The sequence below is a fragment of the Mus caroli genome, chromosome 18 (genome assembly GCF_900094665.2).
Source record: "Mus caroli chromosome 18, CAROLI_EIJ_v1.1, whole genome shotgun sequence".
NCBI classification, from domain to species: domain Eukaryota; kingdom Metazoa; phylum Chordata; class Mammalia; order Rodentia; family Muridae; genus Mus; species Mus caroli.
Window position 1 is genome coordinate 78196248 of NC_034587.1, and position 9453 is coordinate 78205700.

A 9453-nucleotide genomic window follows, 5' to 3' on the forward strand; every position below is an offset into this window, starting at 1 on the left:
ATGGTGACAGTGGCTGGGACTGTGGTGAGGATGGTGACAGTGGCTGGGACTGTGGTGAGGATGGTGACAGTGGCTGGGACTGTGGTGATTTTGAGGAGGTGAGGTGATAGAGAGGAAGATGATGCTGACGACGATGATGATGCTGTTAATAGTGATAATAAAGATGAATAGGTGTGGTAGAGACCATGAGGTCATGGTGGTGGTGCTAATACATAGCATAAAGGGGAGGAATGGTGGAGGATGGAGTTTCTTGGATAGTTCCATTATGTTTCAGAATGTAAGAGCACGCCGTGTTGCCCTCTTCCTTATCCCCTTCGGCCATGAGATTCCACACATGAAGGCCCTTGTTAAAGGATAGCCCCTTGGCACTGGGCTTCCACGACTGTGAGAAATAAATTTCCTTTATAAAGAACTCTTTTTTTTTTTTTTTGTATTCTGTAATGACAGCCCAAAAGGAGCAGGCCTGAAACAGAATGTTAAATTTACACATCCGTATGTTCACAAACTGTTTCAACTTGATAATTTCAGGATGGAAATGGTAGAAGTCAGCAGTCTTACCAATGAGGTAACTGCAGATGAGGCTTGAAGGTTTGTTTGTTTGTTTAATTGCTGCCTGTTTCTCTTCACTATCTTGTGCTAGTCTAATGGTGCCTTACAGCTATCAGGATAATCACTGGAGTCTGGATGGGAAGGAACACACATTATCATTTTTCAGATGAGAAATCTATGGTAGAAAAAAAATGTGACTTGCCTACGGACACAAACTAAAACCAAACTGGTGTGAGAGAGCACCCATGTGCTTGTCAGAGGAGCCGTGTCCCTGTGACTGACTGCTTTACAGTTCTCTGAGTCGATTTAAGAACATGTTTACTCCTGTGCCTTTTCAGATCTGCAGTTTGATGTGGTGATGGCGTTTGTGTCCTCATGAGGCAGTGATGCCTCATTATCCTTCTTTTGTTCTTCAAGGTGTCCAGGACTTATCTACCTTTGTTCTCTTATTGTCAATTATCTCAAAATGCTCTTGTTTTAAACTCTCTGTGAGCAAAAAAAAATAACAATATTTAATCTCTAGAAATTGAGTTTCCTTTCCAAATACAGCAACACTTTGCAGCGTGGATTAAATAATAATAATAGTAATAATAATGATAATAATAATAATAAAGATAGATAGATAGATAGATAGATAGATAGATAGATAGATAGATAAATTTAGCCTGCCCCTACAGACATTGCAGGTATGGGTGCTGTATCACATTGTGTCAGTAGGTGGCAGTGAGGAGAGAGGCTATGTCTATGCTAGGTGTTCTGACCTGTGAACATCTGACCGATTAGTGGCATAACAGTCTCTGAAAAAAAAAAAAGAAAGAAAGAAAAAAGAAAAAAAAAAGGAATAATAATAATAAAATAATAATAATAATAATAAATACAAATAATAATAAAAACAAACGAGCCTGAGACCCACCAGTCAAGTGCCCTGCAAGCCCTGACCGGCTCCTGGGACTGGAAAAGAGCTGGAGGCTAAAGAACTCCACTTGGGACTGTGGATCCCTGGCGGGTGTGAGCCCAAGACAGATGACCCCAGGGCCACTCAGATGTCCTGTGGGAACCAGACATGGAGCTAGTTAGAGATGACCACCAGTCTGGCACTGCGCAGACCTAGAGGGACATACCAAGCCCGAGATGACAGACCATGCCCTCCAGGTGCGGTAATGCACAACCAGGGTATAGCGCTTCTGAGATGATCCCAGACACTCAGAGATCCCAGGCACCACTAAGAGAAGCAAGTAAGTGGTGGAGAAATGAAAGAGAGAGAGAGAAACAGAAGTATGTGAGCACAATGAAGAGAGGTAGAACTGGAGACTCGAAGGGAGTGAGGAACAGCCATATAATGCGTAGCTGGTAACTTTCCTGGAACCATGGTGGGGGGGTTTCCTGTTCTGAGCTGCCACCAGGGGGCAGCAGCAGGGTTCTATTACCACCAAAGGCCAGGTGGATGTCCCTGGTCTGGGCTGCAGCCTAGGGACTTGTTGATGTTTGAGGGCTGTGAAGAACTGGCCCCACTCCTCACCTGGGTGTCCTGGGAGAGCTGGCCTTGGGGTGGGGATGAAGGTTGCAGAGGTGACTGCACCCCTAGCCAGCTGCATTCTGGGAGAGAAGGCCCTGCACATTGTGAGAGTTGCTGGTGAGCTGGCCCAAGGATATGAGTGTGGGAGAGCTGGTCCCACAACTTGTCTGCTGTGCAGAGACATGGGCAATGGAGAGATGCATTCCCTTACCTTGCTCCCTTGCAACCTACAGCAGGCAGGAGAGCTGGCAGCCCTTGCTTCTCACCTGCTGCAGCACTTGGGAGAATGAGACATGCACCTTGCCTGGGCAGCACAGTAGAGCTGACCCTGGTTGTAGGGCTTGCTGGTAAACGAACCTCAAGGGTGGGAGAGTGGTAGAGCTGGTGGGCTGGTCAGCACAAATACCTCTCAGGCCCAGACTCAGAGCTTTGAACTGGCCCTCCCCAACACCTACCCATTGATAACCTGCTGGAGTGCATGAAGGGGCTGGTCCTACAGATCCAAAGCTACAGGATCTCCATGACACTGGGCAACAATTCAAGAGGCAGCCCAGTGACCCAAAGACCAAGCCCAAAGACCCCGTACCAGACCAAGTCAATACAATGAACATTTGCAAGCAAAGAAGTGTGGACAAGGGGGTATGCTGTGGCACACACTGTGACAAACTACAGCTTCCACAAGATTTTTTTCCCCATTGGGAGGGAGGTTGCAAGGCTGGGTGGTGGGCATAGGGGAGCAGGATGGAGTTGGGATTAGGACGCATAATATGAAATTCACAACAAACCAACAAAGAGGGTTTAAAATAAATAAATAAAATTCATGTCAAAATTACCACTATATTGACCAACATTAAAGTTTAGGGTTAGAAGGAGAGCCCATAGCTCACAATGCCTTAAAATTACCACAGACTGAACTCAAGGGTCCCACCTCCCAGCCTGCCAGGATCAGCCTCCTGCATGAACAGCAAACAGGGCATAAATACCCATTTCACAGAGTCACTCTGCGAAATGAAGTCCCAACTTTTATTCTTTCATATGACTCAATTATTTCTGAAAGAACGACAATAATCAAGAAATGAAATGACAATCAAGTCCTGAAATTAAAAGGCTTTATAGAGCAAAAAATAAACTGTCGATAAAGCGAAGAACAGTCCCGCAGAGTGGGAGGCAAGCTTTGCCAGCTACACCGCAGGCCTGGGAGTAGTGTAGAATACACAAAGGATAAAAAATCCAGCCATCAAGAAGACATATAAAACAATTAAGAAATGGGCTATGGGACTGAGCCCTAATCTCAAAAGAAGAAATTAAATGGGCAGTAAACCCTTAAATGAGTCTGGTGGCCTTAGTCACTCAGAAAAGGCCTGTTAGAACTTCTACCCCCTGTCTCATGTTATTCTTTTAAGAGCCATAAGCAGGAGCACAAATGACATGAAATGCTTATGTGGATGTGAGGAGAGAGGAATGTTTATACACTGCTGGTGGGAGCGAACAGGCACACCCACTGAGGAAATCAGTCTGGAGGTCTCTCAAAAACCTAGAAGTGAAAACTAAGTCATGATCCAGCCATACACTCCTGGGCACAAGCTCAAAGAACTCCCTATCCTGCTACAGAAACACTTGCTGTCTTAGTCAGGGTTCCTATTCCTGCACAAAACATCACGACCAAGAAACAAGTTGGGGAGGAAAGCGTTTATTCGACTTACACTTTCCATACTGCTATTTATCACCAAGGAAGTCAGGACAGGTACTCAAGCAGGTCAGGAAGCAGGAGCTGAAAGATGTTACTTACTGGCTTGCTTCCCCTAGCTTGCTCAGCTTGCTTTCTTATAGAACCCAGGACTACCCTTCCAGAGATGGCCCCACCCACAATGTGCTGGGCCCTCCCCCCCCCCTTGATCACTAATTGAGAAAATGCCTTACAGCTGGATCTCATGGAGGCACTTCCTCAAGGGAGGCTCCTACCTCTGTGATATCTCCAGCTTGTGTCAAATTGACACAAAACCAGTCAGTGCATTTGCCCATTCACACCCATTGCTTCTCTATCCACAAGATCCAGGAAATGGGTGCAGCCTTGATGTTCATCAGCTGGCGGAGAGATAATAGAAACTGGATACATAGTAACACCGTGTGATTTCACTCAGCCATAGAACTGTAGTGTAAATATCTTTGGAGATAGAAGTTTGCAAAAAACGTTGTGACCCACAGACTGGGAACCACTGCTCTGTACCTTGGAAAAATCATCCTAGGATTTCTCTTAGTAGACAACGTTTTTCTCTGTTTATCTCATTTATGAATGACAAATTCACATGTTGAGATGGCTAGTTTCTGTCAATTTGACACAACCTAGAGTCACCTTGGAAGGAAGCAATCAATCTCCTTTGAGGATCTGTGTCCATTGGTTGATCTGTGGGATTCCCTACAGTTCCAAACCTAGGCAGGGGAGCAACTGAAGTATGCAAAGCAAACCAGGAAGCAGTTTCCCTCCGTGGTCTCCGCTTCAGTTCCTGCTCCAGGTTCCTGCCCTACACTACTGCCCTGTCTTGCCCAGATCATGGGTGACACCTGTAAACTGGAATAAACCCTTTCCTCCCCAGGCAGTGGCTATCGTTTTATTGTAGCAGCAGAGAAACACTTGCCATGTGTTTAAAGGGCTTTCTTCCTATACTGTGCAAAGACCAACAAGTTACACAGATGCAAGTGCCCAAAAGACACCTTTGGGCTACCACATCTACAGTGTTTACCGACAGGCCCAGTTCAGATACCTACAGTACATTCAAAGGCTGGCACTACACCAGATTATATTGTTTAAGCAGTGGATAGATGGAGTTAATATTAGGCTATGAAATTCTCAAAAATTATAGGTAAATTTTTAAGATTTCTTTGTAATGTAAATAAAAACAACCAAAATATTTAACTTATATTTAATATTTATAAGCAACTATACTGTGCTGTGAACTCACACATGTAAATGGTACCATATAATACTTTGTACACTCTTGTAAGAAACTCTGTAATTTTTTCCTTTACATTTTGGGATCAGTCTAGAAATTATCATCTCTGGCCCATAAGTCAAAATTTGAACGGGAATAAATGTCCTCAGAACAATTGATTTTTGTTTTTAAAAAAGAACTAACTGTGGATTCTCAGTGGCAATGGGGAAATTACCAAACTGGAAGGAAAGACAGGTGTAAACGGTTTGGCTGCAAATAAAATTGATTGAAAGCTGGGGCATGCAGCTGGCTCTGCTCACGCACTTGGTAGCTTCACAGTGCCCATGCCTAGAAGGTGTGGACAGCTCCCACCAGAGGGCAAGACCTCAGGGTGGGAGCTACAGGGCTGGGACATGAATGCCCTGTGGATGTTTAAATTTCCATGGGAAAAGTACGTGTCCAATTGGAATAGGATAGTGGATTGTCCCTCAGTGTTACTTAGATTTCCAATAAATCCACTCCTCGGAAAGCCCGATTAACTAACAACCCGTTCTCCTCTGAGCACTGAGCACCACAGCAGATTAGCTCATGTTTCATTTTCACTCACTTTTAAGCAACACTGAGTCTGCTGCTTTGTGAACATGAAACCATGGCAAGACTCATAAGGTGGCTTGGTGCATGCAAAACTCAAATACCTCTACCATGGGACATTCATGGATAGTGAGGTGCTGGCAGATGCACCCCCAAACTCAGAACATCTGGTAACGTAAAGTGCCTGAGGGAAATTCTACAGACATGGGTGTGGCGAGGCTACCTGTCAATCTTTCATTAATATTCAAAAGTCTCCCCTCTGAGATAAGTACGTATTCTGGCATTGATATGAATGCAGAGTTCTGTTAATTCCCTCATTAGAAGTGATACTTTCAATCATAAGTAAGCTTACACTTTCTTTATTGTAGGAAATTTGGAAAAACTAAGAAACCTTACAGAAGAGACTCTTTAAAAGCCCTCATTGCCAACTAGCCATTATTAGCATTTTTATTCCTTGCCTATCCGATTATTTTTTTATATACAAGTCTGTGCATTTCAAGTGATGCTCTAATTCCAAGAAACTGATGGAGCCTATTTTTCTACTAACCAGATCGTGACTATTTTGCATGGCCTCATAGGAAGCATTTTAGATGCCTATTCAGTATCTCTGTGGGAGATGACAACTTACATTTTGTTAAATATAATAACCTTCAAATCTCCTCATCGGTTAGAGATGCACATGGGGGCAGTGTCCAGAGGGGAAATGGCTCCACACCTGGCATTAGCTTTATAAAACACAAGAATGGGCAGCTGGGTGACTGCACTGAATGATGGACCATCACCACTAAGGGGAAACTTGAGTTCTTTGCTGATCTATGTGGAAGGGGGACCCCAACCTCACCACAAATATAACCGCTTATCTGTTGGTGCTTTGGAAGTATTCTTTTCTTTCATGTCTATGTCCTTGATAAACCTTTATCTAAGCAGTTGATTTCGTTTTCCACTTGTGTCCACAGAACCATGCATGTTGGCAGCAACATCTACATTCCATTGCTACTAGTTTTTGGTCAAGGCTAATCTGGCTTTCAGTGATGTTGATTGTCACTTAGCTCTATTGCGGCCTCCATGCCTCATTTTCTGTCTGTCTGTCTCAGTCTCCTCTCAAGACTGTTTCATAGCTTGTTTTAGCTCTTATTTTTGGTAGATAACACCTTGCTTTGGTGCCACAGCCAACCATGACCATTGGTGTGCTTTGTCAATTTACCAGAATTCCCTAAGAGACAAGCCTCCAGGCACACCTGTGAGGGATTAACTACGTTGGGTTAGCCTCTGGAAAGCCTTTGGGAGGCAATCTTGATTGTGTAAATTGATATAGAAATACCCGTTTTAACTATGGGTGAGCCCATTGCCTGGGTTCACTCTGGATTGTACAGAACAGAGAGAGAGAGAGATCACAGTCCCAGCAGTCATTGCTTTTATCACAGGGTTTTATGACAGTACTGGGACGATCACCAAGACACTGGCCTGTGTTTAGTTTCTTCTGGTGAGGGCTATTTTCTGCTCACACCTACTGCTCAGGACAGCGCTGTCTCTGCAGTGTGGCACTGAGGTCAGCTGACAAGCACTGGCTTCCAGCCTCCTCCTAACTACAGGATGAGAGTTCACTTGGAGTTTACTGAGTAATAAGATCTGTTGCTTGCACCAACCATCTAAAGTATGGAATCTGCAATACCCACCAAGCTCTTGGCTGGACACTGGATAGTCTGTGGTTTCAGACGCTTCATAAATGAGACCAACTCCTATGTGTCCTTCACTAAATCAAGAAGAGATTCTCTTTGCCTCCTAACGCCTGGCTCTTCATTGCTCTGGACAGGTGAGTGGTTTGGGGACAATCCAACCTCCTACCTTTGACAATGACAATGAGAAGTTTCTCCTTGGCAAAGGTTCTCTCTCCTCTTTTTTTTTTTTTAATATTTTTATTACATATTTTCCTCAATTACATTTCCAATACTATCCCAAAAGTCCCCCATAGCGCCCCCCACTTCTTAATGAAGGGTTCTTTCCACAACAATTTTTTTTCTCCTTGGCCAGGGTTCTGTTGAAGCTTTTCTAAGCTCTGAGTCAGCTCAGAGAGATTTGGAATCTGTCTGTTCAACTCTGCCATGTCCATTTTCAGTAAGAGCCCTGCCTGGTTGCTTTCACAGAACCCTCAATCCTTTATATCCTTATCCAATTATCCAAATATCTGACTGATCAGGTTCCTCAGCCTCCACCATCCAAGCTGATGCCTAACCATCCTTCAGTTCACCCACAATTGTTTCGATTCTAAGATCTGTGATGCTTTGAATATGCTTGCCCAGAGAGTGGCACTATTAAGAGGTGTGGCCTTTTTGGAGTGGGTGTAGATTTGTTGGGTGGGTGTGGCCATGTTGGAATAGGTGTGTCACTGTGGGTGTGAGCCTTAAGACCCTAGCCCTTACTTCCTGGAAGCCAGTCTTCTCCTCATCACCTTCAGATGAAGATGTAGAACTCTCAGTTCCTCCTGCACTATGCCTGCCTAGACACTGCCATGTTCCCACCTTGATAATAATGAACTGAACCTCTGAAGCTGTAAGCCAGCCCCAATTAAATGTTGTCCTTATAGGAGTTGCCTTGGTCATGGTATTTTTTCACAGCAGTAAAACGCTAAAACAGGTCTCTTTTTAAAGCTTATTTTTCATCATAGCCATATGTATGTATCCCTGTGTATGTATGTACAGGTGACTGTAGGTATGCATAAAGGCCAGATAGATTGGAAACCCTGGGACTGGAGTTACAGGAGCTGAGGAGCAACCTAATGTGGGTGCTGGTAACAAAGCTCAGGTCCTCTGAAAAAGTAGCACACATTCTTAACCACCAAGCCATCTCTGCTGCCTCTGAAGTCTCTTCTTATTGCCTTTCCATACCTGAATCTTTCTATTCCCTGGATGCAACCCTGTCTTCCCTGAGGTATAATGGGATTCAGGTTAAGTCTTTATTCCCACTGCAACATCCCATGATGGTAGCCCAGACACCTTCTGTAGTAGCTGATGTCTTCTGCACAATATTGCTATAAGGTCAGGGGTGATTATCTCTCTGTCTCTGTCTTTGTCTCTGTCTTTGTCTCTCTCTCTGTCTGCCTGTCTCTGTCTCTCCCCCCCCCCCTCTCTGTCAAATATGTGTGCTGGGGCCTGCCCAAGATCAAGGTACCTCAGCAATGCAGCATAAAGGCTATGAGATCAGCAATTGGGGCCAAAAACTGCTGACTTTTGGTAATTTAACTATTTCTTGCTATTCTGGGGCTAGAAGCTGGGGACTTCAGGCAAGTTAACTCCTGCTGATGGTGGCAGGGGATTAAGAAAAAAATTTAGTTACTTGAGGTCTTTTCTTTTTGGCTCAAGGATCCCTCCCTGGCCAGGAGAGAGGCTTGGAGTTTGTTAACTCTTTGTGAGATAGAGTGAAAAGAAAACAAAGGAAAAAAATCAGGCACACAAATATACATACACATATACAAACACACACACACACTAGTCAGGCCCAACCACCTACTTCACCAATTTCACAAGTGTGTATGCATACTTATATACCACACATATCTACTTATATATGTGTCTATGCATATACATATGGACAGATAGATATATATTCATTTGGTGGTGGATGGAGCAGAGCCCCAACAGCCACACTTTAACTTTTTTCTCTCAGCCTTTGTATACCTTCTTAGATAAAAGTTCTTTTTTTTATTATCACAATTTTTTTAAATTTTTAATATTTTTATTACATATTTTCCTCAATTACATTTCCAATGCTATCCCAAAAGTCCCCCATAGTGCCCCCCACTTCCCTACCCACCCATTCCCATTCTTTTGGCCCTGGCATTCCCCTATATTGGGGCATATAAAGTTTGCA

At 43.9% G+C, this 9453-nt stretch overlaps 1 non-coding gene across 1 annotated transcript; it reads left to right on the forward strand.

Moving 5' to 3' along the window:
* The first annotated feature begins 1213 nt into the window (after positions 1-1213).
* LOC115029905 lies at positions 1214-1344 on the forward strand. The gene has a single exon (XR_003835481.1). It is a non-coding gene; the product is annotated as a small nucleolar RNA SNORA17 (small nucleolar RNA).
* Positions 1345-9453: the final 8109 nt, after the last annotated feature.